Here is a 27496-nt window from a genome sequence, read left to right on the forward strand (position 1 = left end):
CTTGCAGAATTATGAAGCATGGAACAGGTTCTTAGTGTTCCGAGTCATGTTTATGACCGCGATGCATTCCACGGATTATCGACAAAGGGTTGAGATGATGAACATCCTAGACCACATTTACAATCCATCGCTTGTGTACGTGGAATGGAGATGGATGGGAGTTTCAGGGATCTATTACATAGCTGCCCATCGAACTGTGTACCTTCAAATTAACTTGAAGAGAATCAAGTGGATGGAGGATTTGAAGATCATGAAGCTGTTCGTCTTTGTTGAGGCTCACACAAACGCGACCCTACAGGTCGGAGGTCGAAGGGTTAACCAGAATAAGTATGTGTACGGGGAAGTGATTTGAAGAATCCCTGCCAACCAAATCAAGGTGTTGGGACATCATGAGAAGAATGGATATCAAAGGAAAAGATACCCTAATCTTCCAATGAACTATCGATTCCTGAAAATCGATGACCCCAATCCATACTACTACTCAGTTCCTGTAGCTGAATGCAATAACATCTTATTCTCCTCGAATTAATGTATCAACTTGTTCCATCGCCCCAAGAAATAATTGTACCTCGAACGGCTATGCCGATATGAATGGAATAAAACTTTTTTTTTTAAAATCAAAGATTGTCTTGACTGTGAATATTGATAACAAAGAAAAGTGACTTGATCACTTGGCTAAAAGCTGAAGTAGATATGTGATGTAATGTGGAATTCTTACTAGGAGGAAAAGTCGACTTCGATCAAATTCGGGATCATGAACCTAGGTATCCATGAGTGTCTACTCGGAATAGATTGGCTTAAATCTAATGATGCCCACATTCATTATGAAAAGGGCCAAGTTCTTTTCCAAACTCTGAAGGGAAATTGGTTACAAACTCCAGGTGAGGCTGGAAAGCCAAAAATTCAATTCGCTAAAAGCATCTCGGATTAAAAAGGGAGTTAGAAAGGGACTACCTGTATACTTAATTAAGCTCAATAAGTTAGGTTAGAATCAGGAGTCTAGTGAAGAACCTTCATGGCTAAAGGTATACACAGATGTAGTTCCTTAAGAGTTAACAGAACTCTCGCTTCAAAGAGAAGTAGATCATGAGATCAAGCTAGTAATAGGAGTTGCGCCAATTGCGAAGAGACCCTATAGAATGTCTATACCAGAAGCAATTGAGCTGAAGGAACAACTCAAGCAACTGCTAGATCAGGGCTACACCTGTCCTAGCAGTTCACCATGGGAAGCACCAGTACTGTTCCAGAAAAAGAAAGATGGAACACTTCAACTATGTATTGATTACAGAGGGTTGAATCAATCAACAGTCAAGAACAAATATCATATTCCTAGAATAGATGAGCTTCTTGATCGTCTTTAGGGTGCCAAGATCTTCTCCAAGATTATCTTAGGTCTGGTTACTATCAGATAAGAATCAAGGAAGAAGATATCCCAAAGACGACCTTCAACACTAGATATGGACACTTTGAGTTCTAGTTATGTCATTAGGGCTTACGAATGCGCCTGCCACCCTCAATAGGTTAATGTAGGATATCTTTAGACCATATCTTGATAATTTCGTGCTCGTCTTCTTCGATGCCACTCTAGTCTATTCCAAACAGGAAGGAGATCATGAAGCCCAACTTCGGATTTTCCTTTAGACAATAAGGTCACACAAGCTGTATGGTAAGATGACGAAATGTGCATTCCTGAAACATCAGATTGGTTATCTGGGATTCATCATATCAGCAGAAGGAATCTCACTGGAACCGGCCTAAGTCAGAAATGTTCTAGGATGGCCAAATACCAACAACTGTCAAAGAAATACGCAGCTTTCTTGGATTGACAAGATGGTATAGGGTCTTCATTTAAAAAAAAAAAACTATGCTTTGATTGCAGCACCTTTGACAGACTTACTGAAGAAGCAAACGTCCATTCCATGGTCAACTGCCGAACAAACTAGCTTTGATAGGTTGAAGCAAAGTTTGGTATCAGCACTGATCCTAAAACTTATAGACCACAGTAAGGAGTTTAAGGTAGTAACTGATACTAGCTAGACTTCCCGCCATTGCAAATAATGTAACCAAAGCCAAGCCAATAGTATGCTATAAATGTCACCAGCCTGGACATCTCGCAGCAAATTGTCATTCAAAGAAGCCACCAGCTCATATCAACTATCTTGGAGCCATGGACGAAGACGAACATGAGGATATGCCTGATTTCACTGAAGATGAGGACGACACTACTACTACTTCCGACACTTTACCAGGTATGCCTACTCCACATTCATTATTGACTATGAAATGTTTGGTGCATGGAAAGGAAAAGACTATTTTGCATGATGACGGTAGTACTCATGATTTTATTTCAGCAAAATTGGTAAAGGAATTGAAATTACAGACTGTACCTACGCATTATCGCATAAAAGCTGCATTTTTAGGCACTAGGTATAATGGTACACAAGAAGTGCAAGATTTAGAGATTCAAATTGGTTCATATACTGAAAGAAGAAATTTCTTAGTTGTTCCATTACAGTCGAGTGACATTATTTTAGGAATGCCTTGGCAACACCAGCATAATCCAGATATAGATTATTCCACACACACAATGAATATTAATTTTTAAGGAAGATCTATTACATTACATGGTACGCATACATCTAATGTTTTTCCACTACTTTCGCATACTCAAGCAAACCGTGCATTACGCAAGAGTACTAAATCCTATCTCATTTGGGTGAATGAATTGCAAGCAAAGGAAAACCATATGTGCCCTAGGCATAAGGAATTTCTTGCATATTTTAAGGACATTTTTGCAGTAGACCTACCACCAGGTTTACCTCCTTCACGTCCAGAAGACCATAAGATTGATTTGATCCCTGGCACACAACCACCTTGCAAAGCACCATATAGGCACAATCAGATAGAGCAAAAAGAAATCCAGAGTCAAGTTGAAGAATTACTAAATAGAGGTTTAATTCGACCTACCGGTGGATTTCGTAAACTTAGATGACCGGGGCTCATACACAAAGTGGATTCTTTGTGCCAGAAGTTGATGGGGACACCTATCCTTTTCAGGCATTTCATTAATTTAGTGTGTACATGGGTGATTCCATAGCGGGTGATTCTGCAAAATGCATATTAAATTAATAAACGTTTATGAGTTTAGAGTGCGCACTCGTAATAAATTAAGGTTAGGATTTATTTCTAACCAGTTGATTTATTTATGTAGCTGAAGACTGCTAGGTATTCACTTTTATCGGTTTAATTATATTATTTTACTAACGATTGTGAATGCTTCAATTGATGTATAGAGATAGTAGCAGTGGCGGAGGAAAGCATTGGAGTCTAGCGAGTATTCGACCTATGGATTATATTTTGATAGGCGCCACGCCTATATTTTGTCATGTCTATTGAGGCATCGATTATTTATTATTATTTTGTATGCGCCTATGCGCACGGATATGTTATTTCTATTTGGGACATTATGTTGGGCGTGCCAGACTCTATGGGCACCGTCCATTAGCTTTATTTCTATTTTTGTAAAAGCAAACTCAAAAGCTAAAAGCTTGTCATATTTTTGTAAATTGGGCTATTATTGAGCATGAAGATGGAAATATACATAAAATACATACTTTGTGAAGTGCTCACACAAGGCATGGGGGGAGATTGAACCCAATTGGTCTCTTGCTCTTGTCGTTCATGCTTTTTACATTATTTTTTTGTGCAAAAAGGTAGAGTTCATTGTTCTTGGGGACCTTCCGGGATTCACTACGTGAGCATATTGCGACCGATCTGCGCACCACATCCATGGTGTGAGATTGGGGGCTTAGAGTTTCCAGCTGACGAGGTCAATTTCTTCAGAAATCCAATCCTTGAGGGTGTTGCCTCAAGGATTGAACGTTGGACAAGAGAGGAGTCAAGATTGGATGTTGTTGGCTCAAATTTGGGACAAGGGTTTTTCCATTAGGAAGGAAATGAGATTACCTTGCCACTTCGCAAATGCATGCAACAAAGTCGATTTGGGCTTGGAGTGGAGGCCTTGGATTGCAACCTCTGATTCTAGGGTTTGGTCATTGTGATCTGAGAAAGTATGTCTAGGTGTACTTGACTGAACTCGATATTGAGTGCACAAGGCACTTGTGAAGTTCCTTCCAAAGATGGATCTTAACATACAAGATCTCACGTCACATGAAGAAAATAGGATTTCCAATAAAAAAGAGTTTGATAAAATCACACTTTCCTTTTGTTCAAAAATCAAGGTGCACACAAGCAAGCACAAGATTGTGGCAAGTGTGGAACTGCACGTGTGTGTGGCCTCCGGTTTGTAAGTGGTAGGTGGTGCAAGTGTGGAAGTGCCCTAGTGTGGAAGTCCATGTGTGGAAGTGCCCTAGTGTGAAAGTCTCAGTGTGGAAGTAAGTGTGTGTCTGTAAGTGCGAGTGTGGAAGTGTGAGTGTAAAAGTAAGTGCATGTGTGGAAGTGCTTACGTGCAAGTGTGGAAGGGAGTGAGAGGAGTAAGATGATGTCTGGGAATGAAGGCTAATGTGGAGGATGTATAAGTATTAAGTTTAAGGGTGTGTATGGTAGGTTTAAGATGTGTTTAGTGAGTAAGTTTGGAGTGTAGTTGTGGTGTGAGGAGCGTGTGTGGGGAAATGGGTGAGTTGTGTAAAAGAATAAGGTGTGTGATTGTCTGTGGGGATGGTAAGGGTGGTGTAATATGAGTGTATGAATATAAGTTTGTGTCTGTTAGTGTGGTTATGGTTGTTTATGTACGTGTTTATGCGTATATATGATTATGCACGTCTATGTGAATATGAGTGTGCTTAGAATGAATATGTATGTGTGTGTTATATAAAAGTATGTACGTAAAGTGTAAGGGAGTTTTAATGTGTCAGTGGGTTTAAGGGATTCGTGCGTGAGTATGACTGTACCAATGTGAAAATGAGTGATATTGGATGTGAGGATGAGTGAACGGGTTGAGTGAGTGTGTGTGTGAGTTTGTGTATGTGAAGGGATTGGTGTAGTGTCTTTGTATGAATGTGTGTTTTGAAAGACTGAGGGTCAAAGGCGTATTTGTATGTGTGAATAAGGCCTAATGAATATGTGTAAACGAGGCAAGTGAGAATAAATTTAAAAACGACAGAAAGAAAAAAAAAAGAATTGAAAGACAAAAAATAGAAACATCCTGCCCACCACGTAGCACTGTGAACTACCGCTGAATGCCAACCGTCACTGAACATTGCCGCCTTCTAGCTGTGAAGCTGGCGACTGCAATCTTGCATGTGAAAAAACTCCACCACTTGGCACGTGAAGCTGCAAACACGAAGAGAGAGAGAGAGAGAGAGAGAAAGAGTAGCTGTCGAGAGAGAGTAAAAGAGAGAGAGAAAGATATATATATGTCCCTTCTCCCTGCTGTTCGATTGTAATAATAACTTAATCAATTATATATATATATAGCCCTTACCTCACCTACGGTGTCAGGTCGAGTTGGAATGCATGCTGATAGCTCCAACTCTTGCCCATGAAACCTGTCCCTTGTGTTTTAGCGCATTGTAAGAAGCTTATGTGCCTTTGTGCCATCGTGAAATATAACTTTGGGCCTTCAAGAGCGCCATTTTTAGGCCCCCTCACTTCTTGTATCCTCGTGCCATGTCATGTTACACTTTCGTAAGCTTGTGAGCACGCCAAGTGGTGGGTAATACCCCATGATGCAGGATTCACGGGGTGGGTCTCCCCTACCCCCACATGGATCCATGGTAGGTTTGTCACACTCGCCGTCTGTTGAATTTTTTGTTCTCAAGCAGAGGGAGTAAGAGAATAAGTACTACGGTCAAATTTTGCCAAAAGAGAAACCTGAGATGTTTGATCCTTATAGGAAAACATAATATGATCCTTCAAGAAGGTATAGGGATTAATATGTTGAAGAATGTTAGTCCCAACTAAAAGATAATAGCGCATATGGGGCATGAGTTGAATCTCAATAGGAAGCCTAATTTCACCCAATTAGAGAAATGCTTTGACTATTTTAGTTAGAGTTAGTCGGCTGTTGTTTGATAGTTCCACAATGATAGGGCTACTTTCTTGGATGAGAGATGGATCAAACAATTCATAGGGAGTGAGAGTCAAGCTCAAACCAATATCAATGAGGGAATCACGGTAAAATTGGAATTTACTAGATGAGCAGAGTCTAACACTTACAGTAGGGATACGTCCACACCTTCAAGTTGGTTCAAAATATGAGGACGCATAGAATGTTTAGAAGAAGTCGTTCAGATAGGGTTGATGGGATTTACTTCAAAAGGAGAAGAAGTCGTGAGTTCTCTTAATAATTTAATTGTGTCTTGAGTATTATGTTTTTGTGCTCTAATGACTAACTTTTTCAAGCTTTTACACAAAGATTGGAGTTGTACCTGCATTGCTTGAAACGCATTTACCATTTCAATGATATCACCAGAAGTAGAAGTAGTTGTCTTTCTAAGTTCATCAAAAAATTATTACATAGTCTTGGGGTTATGTATCTTGTCCAATTTGTAAGGAATGAATAGATTAGCCTTCTTGAGAGTATCTCTGTTGAGAGTCCAATGTCTTGGGAAGTCATGTAGATTGGAGAATAGTTTAGCTTTTAATTTTTTTCTTTTGTTTATTATTGTTTTTTGAAGAAGAAGTTTCCATTTATGAAGAGGAAGAAGCACTCTGTGTTTTGTCTTCATCACACAAATAAAATTTGCGGTGCTCATTCTTTTATTTTTTTGGGCTTTAGATGTGGAAGGAGCAGAAAATAATTTTTATTTTCCTTTCGAGGAAAAGGATGACATGTGATGAGCATTAATTGTCTGCATCTATGAGATAAATTCATTCAAATGACTAGGGCTTGTTGGAGTAGTTTCATGTTTATCATCTGAAGTTAAATCATCATCAGAGGAAACAGAGTTATGCAATTCATGGCATGGAGCACTACTCTAGAGTAATCTGATAGAGTAGATTCAGTGACATCATAAGAGGATTCAGTGTCAGTAACAGAATCATAGGAATTCTCAAAGTAGCTCGATGAAGAATTGGAAGAAGTAGAAGAGTTTGAAAAATAATGGTGAAAATTGGACACGTTGGGTTTATCATCCTTCTTGGTTGCTTTGATATTGTCATTGTCCTTTTGTATAAAGTTTTTGGCCAAGTGATTTTTCCTTCCACATATATAGCATTTCAAAACCTTTTTTTTTGTGAAATCGAGAACTTCTATACTTATTGTATTTGTCTTGCTCAATCAACTCAAATCTGGACTCATTAAAATACCTATTCCAATGGGGATGTCGATGTGATTTGGAAGATCTGTGATGAGATCTGTAGGGAGCTCTTGAAGAGGATTTCCAAGAAGAGTTGTTCCATGGGGAACAACTCCATTTATCATCACAACCAAAATCTTTATAGAATTTCTTACTATGTTTGCATACCTCTAAGCGAAATTTTTGTTGAAGAGTAATGAGTTTCTATTGGTGACACACTTCTTTGATAGTTTGCTCAATAGTCTCGATAATTTGACCTACACTATCGTTGAAGTCTCTCTTCTCCAGTTGCATCTTTTGTTTGCAAAAGAAATGGATAGGCTTCAAGAAAGAACACACAAGATGTTCTTTCATAGAGACAGCATGTACACCCATGCCTTCATACAAAAGCACACATGTAAATAAGATAATCCTCATATTGCCTTAGGTCACATAATTTTTCTTTGAGGAAAGCCTCAGGGCCTCTAAACTTCATTTAACTTGTTCCCAATGAGTTCACCAAGTAATAACTCAAAGAATAAAGCAACTGGATCCAATTGTTGAGGAATGACTATTTTTATCTGGGGATGTATAGACATTGACCATTGTCTTAAACCACCAACAAATCCATGAGTCATCGCATTGAGCACATCCACATGGCTAGCATTGTGTTTATCCAATAACATTTGTTCTACATATGCATACATCATGTAGATCAAAAACTTAATTTCCTCAAGTGTCTTACATCTATTGACCAAATAGGAAAGTTTCAAACTTTCTCTAGAACACCGAGTTTCTTGGGCTTTTTATCTGAGTCTTTGGAAGATTTGGAGGAGGAAGTATGAGCATTAAGGGCTTCATTATGATTTCCTTAATGGGGATTGATGGATTGAAAGGAATCATCCACTACATCATCATCTATGATACTATCACCATCTTCATTTGAGGAGCAGATAGTGTAGATGCGATGATTTTATGCATTGGCATCTATATAGTACCATGCAGGAAAGCTTTGTGTAGCTGTGAATTCCACAGACTCACCCATAATTCTGGAATCCATTTTGTTGTTAATATAGTGGCTAACATCATCCATGTCAGTTCTTTCGGGATCCACCTTAAGGGGCATTGCTTTAAGTATAGTATCTTCCTTCTATTGTTGAGCTTGAAGAAGGAGTTCTTGTAGCTCAGCTTCAGCTTCATAATCATACTAATCAGTAGAATACATTTGATCTAAAAATTCATGCAATGCCTAGTGAGTTGGTTTTGTAAACTGATCAGAGGGATTACCCTAGAAGCATATCCAATACAATAAGAATGTACATGCCTTCGAGAAGTTGAAGGACCAATTTCAATAGAATGGGTAGGGACAACTTGATCTTGGTTACAAGCCAAGAGAGGTACATAGATCTGTTGTATATGTGACAATAGAGTTTCTACATCTGCATCATCATTTTCTTGCATAGGGGCTTTACCTTTGTTTGTAGGAAGTACAACATGCACATTTAGAGAACCAGATTGTGGATAATTTAAGAGAGGATTCCATCCTATGTTGAGACACTTTTCAGAGAATGCATACCAAGTAATATCACAAGGAGTCATGAAAGAACTAGCACTTATAGCTAACAAGGTAATCAAAATAGTAGCAAGAGTAGTACGAATAGGAGACTGATGCACATAATCCAATTTTCTTTGAACCTTTTGTAATATAACTTGCAACATTTTAGATATTAACACAATCTTATCAATTCTTTCCATTAAGATAGTTAATGCAAGATGTGTCCAGTTGGTAGTCTGTAGCTCTGTAGACTAGTTTACATGATCTTGAGGACAGAGATAAGGAGCAGCTTTATAGACATGTCCTTCATAGTCGAATTTAGTGACACAATCTTATCAATTCTTTCCGTTAAGCTAGTTAATGTAAGATGTGTCTAGTTGGTAGTCTGTAGCTCTATCGACCAATTTACATGATCTTGAGGACAGAGATAAGGAGTGGCTTTATAGACATGCCCTTCATAGTCGAATTCAATGATAGCATTTACTATATGCATAGTAGCCTTTTCAAACAAATTTTTACAATGAGCACACACACCATTTCTGATTTGAGAATGTGAACATTGTTGTGCCAAGAACTTTAAGGAGTTAGCCGGTCATAAAGGGGAAACCCTTAGACTAGGCTGTGCGGAAGAAGCAACAAAAGTTTTATATTATTTTATGATATCCACTTTGGAGGCACAAGCTCTTTCTTCTAAATGGAGGAAATATCTAGCTGCCATTTAGTGGAAAGTTGAATTAATACATTCTAGAAAATAAATTAGGGTTGTTTCATTAGCTTCCATTATAATAGTTTGGCCTTAATCCTTATCACTATTCACATCTTCTAAAACTCTAGGTATGGCCAAAGACATAGCTCTGAAAACCATTCTATACTGTATAGTAAGATGGGATGAAGATGCCTTCATGTTCAAACTAGAAGTACAAATATGGAGAAGTAATAGATCAGGAAGATAATGATCATCAACGGAGATGACATAATTAGGATATTTTTCAAAGAGGATTGGTCCACTGGACAATGGAGATACTGCAGCTCCAACTATCATGTCCATCAATTTCTGATGTCTAGTATCCAGTATTGTAGCTATACAACTTGTAGATAAACCTTTGTGAAATAGGGGAATGACACCTAGAGCTATGTATCCCGGATGAAGATAGGGGTATTTTTTATTTTGGTTCTATTTTTCTAGTTTTTGCATAGTTAAGGAAAGCAAATCAACATGCAGATCTTGGGCAAGAGTATCACCCATGGTCGAAAAACCTTGATCTTCAACATAGAGCATTGAAGCCTTGAACCTGAAAATGCTATTATATATATATATATATATATATATTCCATCTAAGAGGGAATAGAGTTCATGGCTTGCTACTCCGTCTAATAGTTTATCTATGAAAGCAATAGGGAAATGATCCTTCTTCGTCTTGGAATTTAGTTTTTAGAAGTCCACACATATTTCCAACTTTCCATTCTTCTTGGGTACTACCACGATGGGAAAACCCATTCACTATTTGCCAGTGGATAGATAAACTTGGCTTCAAGCTGCTTCAACAATTCGGATTTCATGAGGGTAGAGTAATTTGGATTCATACGCCTCTGTCTTTGCCTCACAGGCTTGGCACCAAGCTCTAGGTTGATGTGATGTTGACATATTGTAGGATCAAAACCCTTCATATATTTGTACGACCATGCAAACACATCCAAGTTCTCCTTCAACAGGTCATGCAAGACCGATACTTCTTCTTCTGAAAGATTTATACCCACCTTTAGGTGATGTTTGGTACCATCTGCATCCATGAACATTAATTTCTTTTCACCTTTCACTTTACAGATGAAGGTCCCACAGACTGCTTTTGGGTAGAGATCCAACTCCTTAAAGGGACTGCTCTCCTTTTTTGAGCTTCCACTAGAATTGACTTCCTCTTTTGGTAGAGACTTAGCTTTCTCCTTTTAGAAGAAGGGTGATATGGCGACTATGGGGTGGCTTCTCTTTGCAATGAAGGCTCCTTCTCTCCTTCGCGAACATCGGTGGCAGCGGCAGTGACAGCAAGTCTTCTTCCTCTCCTTCTCTCACGATGGTCGCTCTCTCCCTCACTCTCACTCTCAAAACACAAAACGCGAAATAAAGTTATGCTTAGTTTCAGCCCGTTTTTTTTCCCTATGGAGCGTCGCTATTTGCATCGCTTTTGCGATGCAAATAGCGACGCCGCTACCCGCCGTCGCTATAAGCTTAAATCCTTGTAGTGCCTGAAAGTCATGAAGTTGTTCATTTTTGTGGAAGGTCACGTAAACTCAACATTACATATTCGAGGTATGAGGGTTGAGATGAACTCATATGTATATGAGGAAGTAACCCATGTAATCCCTGCCGACAGGATTAAAGTGTTGGCCGCCATGAGAAGAATGGATTCCCACAGAAAGGATATCCTGAACTTCCAATGATTTACCAATTCCTGAAAATCCATTATCTGAAACCATATAGCTATACAGTTCCTCTAGATAAATGTAATACAACGTTGTTCTCCCCAAACTAAATGTAACAATTGGCTTATCATCTCAAGAAATGGTGTATTCCGAAAGGGCTATGCCCATATAAATATGAATAAGACTTCCTTTTATCAATGTCTGATTGTGCATGAGAATTGATAAAAAGTTAAGTAGCTTACGTGATAGCAGAATTGAAGATGTAATATAAATCAATAACCATATAATATAATAACGTTAAGAAATCTTTATCCAGGCACAACCCCAAGTACAAGTTCCTAGTTCGCCTCCTACATCAAGTACTATTGTAATATAGGAGAAGAAGTTTCTTCTCAAGCAGATTAAGCCGCCCGAGTTCGATGGGAGAGGCAAGTCCGTTCAAGCTGATGCTGAAATTCGGATTGAGTCCATGGAGGATTACTTCGAAGCAGCTAGTACTACACCCGCCAATCAGGCTATGCTCGCCAAGTTAAAGCTCACCGGCGAAGCCAAGCTTTGGTGGAAGCAATGGTGCAGGGATCAAGGGATCGCGGAGGGATCCGTTACATGGGAAAAGATGAAGAAAGCCGTGCAAGGAAGATACCTACCACCTACATATCACACGCAGAAAATGAATCAGTTCTACGAGCTAAAACAGATGGGGCTCACTCTTGACGCATACTACTCAAAATTTTTCTCACTTCTAAAGTATGCGCCACAGATGGACATGACACAACAGGTGTCCAAATTTTGTGCGGGTTTAAATCCACCAGTAAATACCCGTCTCAAATCTATGCATCCATCAGATCTTTAGGACGCACTCATTCGAGTGGTGCCTATAATTTAGGAGGTACAGTCTAGATCAAGGGGTAACAAAGCTTGGTCTTATAATGACCCAAACAGAGGAGCATTCAAGCCTTAGATAAAGAGAGTTCAAGGTTATAATCAGGGATGTTTCCACTACAACGAGCCCGGCCATTTCAAGAGGCAATGTCCCAAGCTTGGTGGATGACACCGCCAAGCACCTTCCCAAGGAACAGGCCGTGGTCAAGGAGCCGCTACCCGAGGCAGAGGAAGAACCACCTGCATTGCCAATAGGCAAATGTGTGAAGAAGAAGAAGACCCGACCATGGAAACAAAATTCGAAAGGGCGACAGTCCATGCCGCTCTACATAAGAAAGGGCCAAATCGCCAGTTCTCGGTGATTCAGACACCGTCGGACTATCAAGGTAAAAGTTTCAAGACCTTGATTGATTGTGGTAGTACTCATCCTTTATCTCACCAGCTTGTGCGAAAAGATTAGGAATAGCCATAGTAGAAGCACCTACCTTGCTTGTGGAATTGGCAAATGGTCGTGAGGTTACTTGTACCAGGCAAACTGCTAAGGTGGAATTCTTCCTGGGAGGAAAGAAGACTTCGGTCAAATTCAGAGTCATGAATTTAGGTATCCATGAGTGTCTACTCGGAATGGATTAGCTTAAGCCTAATGACGCCCACATTCACTGTGGAAAGGGTCAAGTTTCCTTTCGAAACTCTGAAAGGGAATTAGTCACAACTCAACGTGAGGCTGGAGTGCCAAGAATCCAATTGGCCAAAGTATCTTGGATCATAAAAGGAGTCAAAAAAGGATTACCTGTTTACTTGATCAAACTCAATAAGCTAGATCAGAAGCAAGAATCTAATGAAGGAACTTCTTGGCTAAAGGAATACGTGGACGTATTCCTTGAAGAGTTGACAGAACTCCCACCTCAAACAGAAGTGGATCATGAGATTAGGTTAGTACCAGGAGCTGCGCCAATTGCAAAGAGACCTTATAGAATGTCCATACCAGAAGCAATTGAGTTGAAGGAACAATCAAGCAACTGCTAGATCAGGGATACATGTGGCCTAGTAGTTCACCATGGGGAGCTCCAGTATTGTTCCAAAAAAAGAAAGATGGGACACTTCGACTATGTATTGATTACCGAGGATTGAATCAATCAAAGGTCAAGAACAAGTACCCTATTCCTAGAATAGATGAGCTTCTTGATCGTCTTCAGGGTGCAAAGATCTTCTCCAAGATTGATCTCAGGTCAGGTTATTATCAGATAAGGATCAAGGAAGAAGATATCCCCAAGATGGCCTTCAATACAAGATATGGGCACTTTGAGTTCCTAGTTATGTCATTCGGACTTACGAATGCACCTGCCACCTTCAATAGGTTAATGCAGGATATCTTTAGGCCATATCTTGATGATTTCGTGCTTGTCTTCTTCGACGAAACTTTAGTCTATTCTAAACAGGAAGAAGATCATGAACTCCAACTTCAGATTGTCCTTGAGACAATGAGGTCACATAAGCTGTATGCTAAGATGAAGAAGTGTGCATTCTTCAAACGTCAGATTGAATATCTGGGATTCATAGTATCAGTAGAAGGAATCTCAATGGACCCAGCCAAGGTCAGAGATGTGCTTGAATGGCCAATACCAACATTCATCAAAGAGATACGCAGCTTTCTGGGATTGACAGGATGGTATAGGGTCTTCATCAAAACCTATGCTTTGATTGCAGCACCTCTGACGGACTTACTAAAGAAGCAAACAGCCATTGCATGGTCAACTCCCGAACAAAATAGCTTCAACAGATTGAAGCAAAGTTTGGTATCAGCACCTATCCTAAAACCTCCAGACCTCAATAAAGAGTTCGAGGTAGTAACTGATGCTAGCATACTTGCCTTGGGATGTGTGCTCATGCAGGAAGGTCATCTAGTAGCATACTCTTCAAGGAAATTGAACAGTCATGAAAAGAATTATGCTACACATGATCTCGATTTGCTAGCTGTCATCCATGCTCTAAAGCTTTGGAGACACTACCTGTTGGGTAACAAGTTTACTCTAGTAACTAACCATAAGAGTCTCAAATGGATCTTTACCCAGAATGAGCTCAACATGAGGCAACATCGGTGGATTGAGGCAACGTCGATGGATTGGAGGAATATGACTTTGAAATCAAGTACCGACCAGGAAAAGAGAATGTAGTTGCCAATGCACTCAGCATTCCTTAATTATCTAATCCTGCAAAATCCATCAATAGCTAGATCTCTAGCTACAAAAGTATCTATGCCAAACAACCCTATACTTGAGTTAGCTAGAGTAGATGCATGCCATGATGCGGCCTACCAAACAATGCTAAGGGAGATCTCTATCAAGGATCTGAACCAAAAGTTGCAGGCTAAGCATCATGAATTCTCTATCAATAGTGAACTTGTCTACTATAGGACAAGGCTGTGTGTACAAGCAAATCAGTCACTTAAGCAGAAGATATTATGGGAAGCTCATGATTCCCCTTTTTCAGGACATCCTGGCTATGCCAAGAGTCTTAATGCAGTTAGAAAGAGCTACCATTGGGAGAGGCTTAAAGGTGATGTTCTCAAATATGTCACTGAGCGTTTGTCTTGTCAACGTATCAAAGCCGAACATGTCAAGATGCCAGGGAAACTGCAACCGCTTGACATCCCCCAAATGAAATGGGAATTCATCAGTATGGATTTTGTTGTAGGCCTACCCCAAGTTTAGGGAGGATACAACTCCATCATGGTTGTGGTTGACATTCTTACTAAGGTTGCACATCTTATTCCAGTAAAGACAAACTATAAAGCCTCAAACAATGCAAGATTGTTTATCAAGGAGATATTCAAGGTACATGGTTTACCCAAAAGAATCATTAGTGATCGTGATTCTCTCTTCACGTCACACTTCTGGAGAGCTATCTTTGAAGCTATTGGGACTCAACTCTACTTTAGCACCGCTTACCATCCCCAAACGGATGGCCAAATAGAGTGAGTAAATCAAGTCATGGAGGATATGCTAAGAGCATACTACTATCGTGAGCCAAAGAGGTGGATTCAATATTTTCCTTTGGTTGAATTTGCCTACAATGCTTCTTACCAGTAAAGCATTCAGATCATGACCCCTTTCCAAGCATTGTATGTTCATGACTGTCGAAGTCCCCTAAACTTCTCAGATCCAACCTTAAGGGTTGAAGCTTCAAGGCAGATGTTGGAAGAGATGGATGACCAAATAAAGTCAATAAGACAGGACATCCAAGCTGCCAAGTATAGACAGAAGGCATATGCGGATTTGAAGCACCAAGATAGAACCTTCGAAGAAGGAAACATAGTCTTCATTCGCGTACGCCCTAAGAAGAGTTCCCTATCCTTAGGTGATTTCAAGAAGCTAAGTCCAAGGTATTGTGGTCCGTATAAGATCCTCAAATGCCTAGGACCTAATGCCTATAAACTGCAACTCCTTGAGGACCTAAAGGTTCACAATATATACCATATCAGCCTATTGAAGAAATATGTACCTAATCCTAACCATGTACTCGATGACCAACAAGTTGTAATGCCCAGTCAAGGAGTCCTTAAAGTAAGGCCTGACAGGATCTTAGACATTAGGGAGAGACAATTAAGATCCAGAACCTTGAGAGAATGCCTCGTCCAGTGGAAAGATTATCACGAAGAGGATGCCACTTGGATAGATGAAGGCACACTCAACCATCAATATCCCCAGTTTATCTCGAGATGAGGACATCTCGATTCCTCTAAGGGGGAGAGAATGTAATATATCAAATATTGAAAATTCATATATGAGCCTCCTATTAAGGTTAATGGGAAATTTTTTCTCTCCCGTCAGCGACGGTCATGCTGGAGGGGGAGAGGGATATAGAAGGGCCAACAAGATCCTCGCTGGAGCTTGCTTAGCCTCAATGCCATGCGGCCTGACACGTTAGGAGAGGGAGGATCCCCCTCCCCTCCCCTATTTTAACAGGAGGAGGCACTGCCATAGAGGGGAGCTGAATACGTGAGGAGGAGAGATCGAGAAGTGAGGGCCGCCCCAATACCTTATTGTTGCAGTCGACGTGAGAGATAGAGGGATGGCTGAACGCTGCAGGGAAGGGCTGCACCTGAGTCGTCGAACTGCCTTTGTCAAGGAGGCTACCGCTTTGCTGCCACATCACTGGTGCCAGGGGGAGTCGCCTTCGTTTCGCCATCAACTGATGGCGGCTGTGATACCCCCCCTGGCCCCCCCCCCCCCAGCAAGCTTGTAGAAGCTTGGAAGCTTCCAAAGGGGGGGCCTTCTTAGCCCCCTTTTTCCATGGATGTTTAAACCACCTCCTCTCGTGTCTTTAAAAAACCCCCCTTAGGGCCACTTCCTGTGGGATTGGAGATTTTCTCCCCCAAAAAGAACTAAGGCTTAAAAGTCTTATTACCTCCCCCCCCCCCCCCTCGGTGCTTCAATTCATAAGCCCCCCTTCTTGTGCCTTTTGAAACCCCTCTCCCTCCCCGCCCCCCCCCCCCCCCCCCCCCCCCGTGTTTAAAGCATTATATGCCCCTTCCCATAGTTGGAACCCAACCCCTGTGTTTTTAATTTCCCTCTAGCCCCTTCATCATTGGCCTCGGAATCAGCCCCCCCCCTTCGTGGGTAAACCCTCATAAGTCCCTTTTCTCCTAATTTGCCTAAGGGTCCTTAGACCCTTACTTATAACCTTTAAGGTTCTATTTCCCTTGGAGTTTCCCCCCTTAGGGTTTTCCCCCTGTAAAAGGATTTTGACCTTTAAGGTCATATCTCCCCAGTTTTCCTTTAAATCCTCCTTAAGGCCCTTCCGTTGAGGCATCTTGAAACCCCCTATCGGAAAAACCTCCTTAAGCCCTTCCTTTGTGCTCTTGAAACCCAGGAAAAATACCCTTGGAGCTTTGTTCTTTTCCCCCACTCGAAAAACAGAAGAGAATATTGAGGGCTTTTTTTTAACACCTTCCTTTCCCGCTCAAAAGCCTCGAGGGAGCCTTCTAAAAACTACTTTCGACGGACGGGGCAAGGGAGATATGGTGGAATTCCGAAGAGAAGTTGTAAAGCTGCTTCCACATTTGAAAGACTATAATTGCGATGCCTCCTAAGAAAGTCCAAGGCGCAGCCGCGGGAGGGTCATCTCCTGGCATCCACGTGGATGTCTCACCCCAAGCCCAGGTTTTCCTTCTTAATTTTTATTTGATATTGTTGTAATTCAATCATGCAAGGTTAATTGTTAGAAATAGGATATATTTTTGTCCTAGTTGTTCACGACGAAGGAACTTAGTCATTATTACTTTTAATGAAACATGCAAAATAAAGAAAGCATAAATGCATTTCTAGCAAATAGCTTTATGCAATGAAATGAATTATAAGCTTGATTATTACCCATTAGAATAGTATACTTCGGTTAAGCCTAGAAGTATAAAACTGCACCTCGTACTATTAATCCATATTCTTTTCGCAATGAATCATCATGGAAAGTGCAAAGCATGAAATGATTCTTACGATGCAAAAACTCTATGAAATTATCATTTGTTAACTGCATAAATTATCAAGTAAGAGTGCTTATTTAGCATGGATTTTGTTCGCAAAGTAAAGGGAAGATTAGTTGGAATTAACCTAACCAATGCCTAACTTCAAATCGATAAGTTTAGGGTTGAAAAATCAATTTATGCATAGACAACAAGTCATGTAGAAATAAATGATCTCGTAATTATTTTCTAGAGTTAAACAAATTGGTATAAACATAAAACACCTAGACCACGGAGTATTTTGTTTGGAATGAGTTGAATGTAGGGACAGTGAATTGTAATCGTAAAGTGAACTAGGGTTTGTCCCTAAGAATCTTACAAAGATGAAACTTGGAAACCCTAGGTCTAACGACGTCAGCCTAAAGAACCTGAAACAGATTGTTTCATGACTCCATAGTCTCATAGTTTGATGCAACACTTGCTCAACACGTGCAGAGTCATATGATCTTGTGATTGGATCACAAGGGGATGGCCAAGTTCTCGCAATGAAGTTGGCATGTCCTTATGCAAGTTATCTTGCAAGAGGATGAATAATCATCCTAATTTAGTGGTCTTTCTTGAGTAAAGAAGATTGATTGAAAACTAAAGACCAGCCGATAAACTAAATGAACCTAAGGTTTGACTAAGTTGGGTTAATAGGTTATGCCCTAACCCAGGATTTAGGGGATCTTGCCAAGTTGCAAGTCATCCCAGATCGAGTGCTGGATGCATTCGAAAGGAAGGATTTATTCCTTAGCAGTTTGCCAACAAAAATGATCAATGGAAATGTTTGTGCTTGCTACAGGTTCTAGAGCAGTATTTGGCTTTGTTTGATCAATGAATTAAAAGATAAACAGATATCTATACTTCAGGTTGAACACCTAAAGGGAGAGGCAGCTTCAGTTACCCCCGACTGCCTACCTGACCCTAACCAAGGGGGTTGTTAAGAGCGCCGGGCAAGTGGACCAAACCTGCACAAGAGGCTAATGTGACTCGAGATTGGATCTCGAGGCCCGCGTACTAGTCTACAGGCCAAAACTTGGATTAGTGATCCCTGTGGATTGCTGGATAGCCTTCGGGCAGATTTTGGATGGATTCTTTGTATTTCAAAGATAAATATGATAACCTGTTAATAAGGAACTTCTTTGTTATTGTTTTTCTATGTCAAGTGATAATATTACGTGAAGGATCCAGTGCCTAACGGGATCATTAAAGAAGGTAGTTGTTACATGTCCAACTAATGTGTTAGGTAATTAAATAACTAAAACAACCTGAGGAAAGTGCGGAGGATGGGCCATAGGTCCGTCCTATGAATGGGTGGTCCCGATTGGCCGAGAACTTTTCTCAAATCGTGATGGGCAGCAAGAAGATCGTCAAAGAACACGAACAAAAAAAGCGTTGACCTAGAGTTATGATTAAACCCAATTTACGTTGTTTTAGGGGAACGGAATGGGACTATGCCTTATGGGAGAGAGGTTGAGCTTTGCATCCCTCTCGTTTCCCATTCTCCTTGAACCAAGTGCAGCATGAATCTACTTTGGACCTGGCGTTTCTACGTAAAGTAGTTCGCTTGCGTCCAATGCTAGTTGCTATTAGGAAATGACCAACCAGGAAAACCCTAATTCAGGTCAATCCTAAGTGGGAACGATCGGAATACTTCCACTACGCGGCAGATATGCAAAGCCCTAGATCGCAAACCCTGTAACATTCCATGGGAGTGTCGGGCGGAGCCTTCTAGACATCCTTTCTGATGGACTACTAAGACGTGTCCTGAAAATACAAGCGGACACGTTACATCACCTTCTTTGCTTGTTCTGATGGGTGGCGGCTAGGTTGACATCTCCTTGTCCTCCTCCTCCCTTCCCTTGGTAGGATGATTGATTCTTCTTCTCTTCCTTGTTGTTTGGCTCTTGTTCTTTACTCTCTAGCTCTTCCTTCCTCCTCTTTTTACTCTTATTTCCTTCCCTCATTGTCTTCATGAAGTGATAGATAGACATGATTAGTGAAATCAAAAAACGTGCAAAAAACGCAGGAAAGCATTGGTTTGAAAAGAAAGTCACAACTTTTTTTAAAATCTTTTTATATTCACGTGGCGTGTCTATAAGTATGTGTAATTCCACGTTTATATGAGCAAATAAAACATATTACACACGCTGATAGACGCGCAGTTACAATTAAACTTATTAGAATGCTAGCTTATGGTTGTTTTTGGATCAACATGCCTATCCTAGTCTTTCAATATCAAAATGTTTGTCTCCATGTTGTTAGTATCAAAATATTTAGGGAATATGACATATATGCCAAATGAAATTATATATGTCCTTATGATTTAGGTGTAATTATGTCATCATCTTCTACTAGTATGGGATATGCTGAGTCAACAAACAGTACATCCTCCAGTGAGGATGAGACATTGCGTCTTAACAATCGAGATGCTTGGCTACGACAGAAAATCAAATGTATGTGTGATCGTTTTCGAGGATATTTTTTTCGAGCACGTCGAATCACAATGTCACATCTCAGCATGTACGGAGAGGGACCAAGAAAAAGACCGAATAATTTTTACTACTTTATTTGCACAAATATTATTGGTCTATGTTGCGTCTTCACCATTAAACAAAACCTCCTTTTTTTTATTGAGTAGGATGTGGTACCACATCCTTAAACGGTCCCTCTAGGGCGTCGAGAGGCTGTGAAGCATCAATGCGAGGAGGCAGAGTCCTCAAGAAGAGTAGAGACTAATGACGATGATAACAACCCTCTTCAAATGCCCCATCAAGTTTTGGAGGAAGAAATTTTGGACAACATGGTGCACGATTTATTTTTCCATGAGGTTTGGGGGGAGGGCGCCACTAGAGAGACACATGACCCACAACACAGCGTCCAAAACTCCATTGTATGAAGGTTGCACATACTCCGTTCTACGTCCATCTCTCGAGATATTGAACTTACAAACCATTTATGGATGGAGTAATGCTAGCTTGAATGCATTATTGAAGTATGTATCATTTGATATTGATTCATAAATGCTTCTAGACAATATTCTTGGTTTGTTAACTCTGTTTGCACAATATATGCAGGTTATTGTCACAAATACTTCCAAATGAAAAAAAATTACTAACTAGAAGGGAGCAAGCAAGGCGTTTTTTGACATCTCTTGGAGGTCTCGATTACATTAAAATCCATGCATGTGTCAATGATTGCATCTTGTTTCGTGGAGATCATGCATCTGTATGATAGTGTCCTATTTGTGTTGAACCAAGATACAACTAGGAGATGAAATCAATGGATGTGCCTCGTAAGGTTTTGTGATATTTTCCTACTATTCCACGTATTCAACTTATGTTTAAGTGTGAATCTATTGGGAGACTCATGTCATGGTATGCTAGTCACCATTCAAGTGATGGAAAGTGGAGAATTCCTTCAGACACACCAGCTTGGCAACACGTAGTTAATTTGTGGCCTACTTTCAAAGAAGATTCTAAAAATTTGAGATTTGGTCTAGGATTAGATGGAATAAATCCATTTGGTATCAAAAGCATCGTATATAGTGTATGGCCAGTGGTATTGGTGAACTATAATATCCCTCCGTTCATGGCAATAAAAAAAGGATATGTAATACTATCCCTTTTGATTCCTGGAAAACACAAAGTAAAAAACATGGACGCTTACTTAGAGCCTTTGATCGAGGAGCTAGAAATGCTATGGAGAGATATTGAGGTGCAAGATGTGAGTGCATCATTGTCCTCTAGAGATTTCACTTTAAAGGGCATGTTCTTGTGGACCATGCATGACTTTCCAAGCTATGGAGAGTGTTCAGGTAGTAAAGTACTCTATTTGGTTCATTCTTACCCTTAATCAAATATATGTCATCATTAACCCACTTTTTTCTACAGGTTTAACTACATCAAGATATCATGCATGTCCAATTTGAGGTCCCTCTCTCGTTTCTTCTAGACCAACATGCTTGAAGAAGGTTATCTATGACAATCATCATCGTTTTCTTCCTATTGACCACCCCAAATATGCACCCCCCACTAATGGAAGAACTCCACAATCTCTGACCATTCAAGATTGGAAGGACACTTAGACACACACCAATGATCATCCTCCACTCGGCATGAGTCGGTAACTAGTTTATTTCTTTTGTTTGTCTTTAAAGTTGTAACGTGTCCACTAGAATCATCCAGGACACGTCTTAGCAATCCATCAGAAAGGATGTCTAGAAAGCTCTGCCCAACACTCCCATGGAATGTTATGGGGTTTGCGATCTAGGGCTGCCACATAGCAGAAGTATTCTGGTCGTTTCCACTTAGGATCGACCGGAATTAGTGTTTTCTTGATTGGTCATTTCCTAACAACAACTAGCATCGGACCCAAGCGAACTACTTTACGCAGAAACGCCAGCTCCGAAGCGGATTCACGCCGCACTTGGTTCAAAGAGAATGGGAAACGAGAGGGACGCAAAGCTCAACCTCTCTGCCATAAGGCATAGTCCCATGTCGTTTCCCTAAAACAGCGTAAATCGGTTAAGACATAACTATAGGTCAACGCTTTTCTTGTTCGTGTCCTTTGATGATCATCCCGCTGTTCTTCAAGATTTGAGAAAAGTTCCTAGCCAATCGAGACCACCCAACCATAGGACGGACCCATGGCCCATCCTCCGCACTTTTCTCGGTTTTTTTTAGTTATGTAATTATCTAGCACATTAATTGGACACGTAACAATGAGCTTCTTTAATTAATCCGTTAAGCACTCATTCCTTTACGTAATCCTATCACGTGACATAGAAAAACAATATTAGACAAGTTCTTTGTTAACATATGATCATATTTATCTTTGAAATACAAGGAGTTCCACCCGTAGGCTTGTCCATAATCCGCCCGAAGGCTATCCAGTAATCCACAGGGATCATTATTCCAAGTTTGCGCCCGTAGACTAGTATGCGGGCCTCGAGATCCAATCCCGAGTCACGTTAGCCTCTTGTGTAGGACTCGAAAGGCGAGGGATTTACGGCCAGAGCCCCCCTGGCACCCAAGCGTCCTCGTGCTCCAAGTAGCGCTCAACGGAGAGACCTCTCGCGGCAGGTTCGGTCCACCTTCCCAGCATGGTCAACAACCCCCTTGGTTAGGGTCAGGCAGACAGTCGGGGGTGACTGAAGCTGCCACTCCCTTCAGGCCTTCAACCTAAAGTATAGATATTCATTTAATTTGTAATTAATAAATCAAACAGTGCTCTAAAATCTCTAGCAAGCATAAACATTTCCATTGATCGATCTTGTTGTTTGGCAAAATGCTAAGGAAGGAATCCCTTTCTTTTGAATGCATCTAGCACTCGATCTAGGGTGCCTTGCAACTTGGCAAGAACCTTTATATTCTGGGCTCAACCCTAAAGTTCATTGGATACTTTAGTTTCCATTTTTTTAACCTTCCTTACTTAGAAGGATATCAAATAATACATCCTCATGCAAGATAACTTATGTAAGGATCCCCCATCCTTGATGCGGGAATTTATTCTTTCTCCTTATGAATCAATCACAAGACCATATGCCTTCGTACTTGCCGCGCAAGTCCTGCATCGTACTATGCAATAACGGAGTCACGAAATAATCCGTTTCAGCTTCTTTAAGGTGACGTTTGTCAGACCTAGGGTTTCCTAACTTTATTATTTTCTTTTAAGAAACTTAGGGACAAACCCTAGTTCTTTTACATTTTCAATTTACTGATTCTACAATCCGAGAATGTGGGCAAGTATTTAAGGTATAAAAGTTTCTTGGATCTTAATTCATTCCCAATGAATATTTCGCAGCATAGGTATTTCTAAGTTCATATTAATTTGGTTAACTTTTAGAAAGTAATATCGAGATCACTTCTGCACGATTTGCTATCTATGTATCAATTGATTTTCCAATCCTAAATTTTATCAATTTGAGGTTAGGTAAATTCAATTAATCTTCCTTTTTCCTTGCGAACAGAACTCATGCCAAATAAGTAATCTTTGTTGAGATATCGAGCTCCACTCGTGATATGCCAGGGTGATCGTTGTGCATTTATGTTACCGACGTGTTAGTTGCAGATGCGGTTGGTACACCGCCCATGAATAATAGCTACATGATAGCTATCCTTATCTACTCTAGTTCGTGGCTCAGTTAGTATGCCACCTTAGTTAGTTGAGTTTGGTTTGAGACCCATATATAGGGTTCTTCTATTTCTTTGTATTTGAGTTCTTTTGGCTTACACAACTAAGAAGAGGAAAACTATTTTCAGCCTCCACCTTTGTGTGTATTCCCCCATTGTGCAAGCAAGAAAGCTACACGTGAGACTCCTTCCTTCTCTCCCACAATCTTGACATGGTATCAGAGCCTTGTTCGTGGTAATGAGCTCAAGAAAGCAAGCCAAGCTCGCAGTGTTCTGGTAAGAGGAGCAGTGTTGCTTTCATTTTCTGTTTTGGGAGCAGATCTCTGCAGGTAGCACAACCGGAAATTGCAAGAGTGCATTGTCTCAGGTTGAGACGCCCTTCGCGGTGAAGCAAGAGGCCATTTCGGGGCCTGTTTTGGAGGCGGAAGTTTTTTGCACGCACTCAGGAAAAGGCCCAGTTTTATGCTGTGCATCCACTGTTCTATAGGTCAATGAAAAGTTACTGTAGAAATTGCATCGTATGCTTATGTGCAGAGACATTGGGAGTTACAGAATCATCCTTGGTTCCGGTTTATGCAAAATCGTCACTAGGAAGTGATTGTGTGGTCAAATACCACTTTCGCCAGTTTTGCAGATTTGCCCTTGTGAGGCTGAAGCTGTGTTCTTTGCAGTGACAGAACTTTTTGCAGTATTCTGTAATGGCGTCTGATTCTCTCTCATAGATTGTCACTGAAAAGCTTGACAAGAACAACTTCCAAGCATGGAAGTTTAGAATGACGAATTTCCTTATGGGAAAAGGATATTGGGAGTTTGTTGTAGGAAATGAAGAAGAACCAGTTCTTCCTGATGTTCCCAATCAACAGCAAATGCAGGCATTCAAAGCATGGCATGAGAGAGCCAGGAAAGTTATGTACTGGCTGTCTATCAGTATTTCAGACTCTATGATTGTGCATATTTAGGATGCAAGTACGCCAAAGGAGGCATGGGATACTTTGTCAAAAATGTATAGCACAAATACGCAAGCCAGGAAAATGCAGCTCAAGCAAGAGTTGCATAATGTGCAAAGAGAAAATATGAACATCAATGACTACCACATGAAGGTGAAGAAGATTGCAGATGCACTTGCTTCCATTGGGTCGCCAGTGGAAGATGATGATTTAGTTTCCGTGACCTTGAATGGTCTAGGAAAGGATTATGCACAATTTCGAACATCCATTTCCGTTCGTGAAAGATTTCTTGACTTTGAGGAGTTGATTGCTCTTCTAATTTTTGAGGAGCAGAGAAATGGTGGTGCATCTTCTTCAGGAGGACCTTCAAAAGAAGCTGTCTTCTACTCAAATGCTGGAAGAGGTAGAGGCAGAGGTAGAGGAGGCCGATTTGGAGGTCGTGATAGAAATCAGAATATGCAACAAACTCAAGAAAACCAGTCCTATGGAGGAGGACGTGGTAACTCTAGAGGCAGGGGGAGCCAAAGAGGTCGTGGTGGATGGCAAAGAGGCCAAAATGCAAACAGTAATATTGAATGCTACTACTGTGGTAAAATGGGTCATATGGCTAAAGACTGCTATAAAAATAAAAATGACATCATGACTGGAAAACTGCAACAAGGGAATTATGCATCTTCTAGTAGACAGGGTGATGACAGAAATGAGCATTTGTTTATGGTGCAGCACATGAACAATTCTGTGACAGGTGCAGAAGAAAGCAATGATGTATGGTATGTTGACTGAGGTGCATCAAACCACATGACAGGTCATGCAGAATGGATGGAGGATGCAAGGAAAATGGAAAAACCAGGATTTGTGGAGACTGGTGATGATACTGCACATCCTATTGTGCAGATTGGAAAAATTCATTTGTCTATGCAAGATGGGAAAAAGAAATACTTGTCCGATGTATTTCATGTCCCGAATATCACCAAGAATCTGGTTTCTGTTGGTCAAATGGTTGAGCAGGGCTTGCAGGTCAGATTTAATCCTCATGGATGCTTTGTTGAGGATATGAAAAATAAAGGTCGCTTGATAGCAAAAGGAAAGAAGAAGGGAAGAATGTTTACGTTGGATCCAGACATGTCTGAATTGAGTGCAGCAATGTTTGCACATGGGACCGGTGTAGTTGCAGATATTGATATCTGGCATATACGCATTGGTCATGTTAATGTACAGCGACTTAAATCAATGCAAGCCCAAAATATTGTTGCAGGATTGCCAAAATTCAAGGTTGCAGAAATGCATAAGGTATGTAAAGCCTATCAGTTTGGAAAACAGGCAAGGAAACCATTTCCTAGACATGTTCAAGAGAGTAAGAAGCCATTGGAATTAATCCACTCTGATGTGTGAACTACTAAATCTGCATCTCTTGGAGGCTGTCATTATTTTGTTAGTTTTATTGATGACTATAGCAGAAAAGTTTGGATGTATTTTATGAAAAAGAAAAGTGAAGTTTTTGGGCATTTCAAAACTCTTAAAGCTATGGTTGAAAAAGAAACAGGCCTGCAGATAAAATGCCTAAGGTCAGATGGAGGGGGAGAGTACCTCTCAAATGAGTTTGCAAGGTTCCTGCAGGAGCATGGCATAAAGCAGCAATATTCATGTAGTCATACCCCACAACAAAATGGAATTGCAGAAAGGAAAAACAGCCATATTGGAGAGGTATCTCGTGCCATGGTCAATGAAAAAGACTTGCCAGATTTTTATTGGGCTGAAGCAGTTGCTACAGCAATCTACATAATGAACAGGACTCCCACTGCAGCAATACATGGGATGACTCCAGAGGAGAGGTATACTAGTAGGAAACCAGATATTTCTCATTTGAAAATTTTTGGTTGCATTGCCTATGTACATGTGCCAGATGAGTTGAGATCCAAGTTGGATCCAAAAGCTTAGAAGTGCATATTTATTGGTTACTCTCTGCAGCAAAAAGGGTATAGATGCTATAACCCTTCTACTCGTAAGTTTACAGTGAGCAAAGATGTTGTTTTTGACGAGATGAGTAGCTGGTATAAACCAGTAAATTTGATTGATGATGTAGATGCACAAAATCGTAATGCTGCACAGAATTCACAGCAGCAGTCACAAAATATTAGTGGACCTGGAGCGTCCTCTAGCAGTGGTTCATATTCTTCGCCATGGACAGGAAGATTGAGATCAGGAGAATCTTCTCAAAGCAATGCAGATAGTGGTATTCAGGTATCACGAAAAGGAAAAGAGAAGGTAGATCAGCCCATGTTTGATGTGAATGCAGGTCACTCTTATGTGGATGGTGAATCCAGTGGCTCAGAACAGAGCATTGATGATGAGTTGGGTATTCCTTCTATTGTTACACCTGGAGTAAGGAAGACCAGGGATGTTTTGAGAGCACTTGGGAGTGAACCTACTTTGTGCAGGTCTACGAGAGCTAGGTATCCTGTGGATAGGCTGAAATATGATGGATTTACAGCCATTCACTATGCATATATGGTTAAAGTGATACAGGAACCAGAACCCACTTCTTTTGAGCAAGCCATGGGAAAAGAAAAATGGGAGAAAGCCATGGATGAAGAAATGGATGCCTTGGAAGAAAATGCTACATGGGAATTGGTACCTTTGCCTAAAGGTAAAAATGCAATTGGCTATAAGTGGGTTTATAAGGTGAAGCACAATGCAGATGGGTCTGTGAATAGATACAAGGCAAGATTAGTAGTCAAGGGATATGCACAAACATATGGCATTGACTATGAAGAAACATTCAATCCGGTTGCAAGGATGGCAATCGTAAGAGCAGTCATTGC

Source organism: Lygodium microphyllum, chromosome 6 (genome assembly GCF_053477565.2).
Source record: "Lygodium microphyllum isolate KBCC chromosome 6, Lygodium_microphyllum_v1.1.10, whole genome shotgun sequence".
In the NCBI taxonomy this organism is placed as follows: Eukaryota; Viridiplantae; Streptophyta; class Polypodiopsida; order Schizaeales; family Lygodiaceae; genus Lygodium; species Lygodium microphyllum.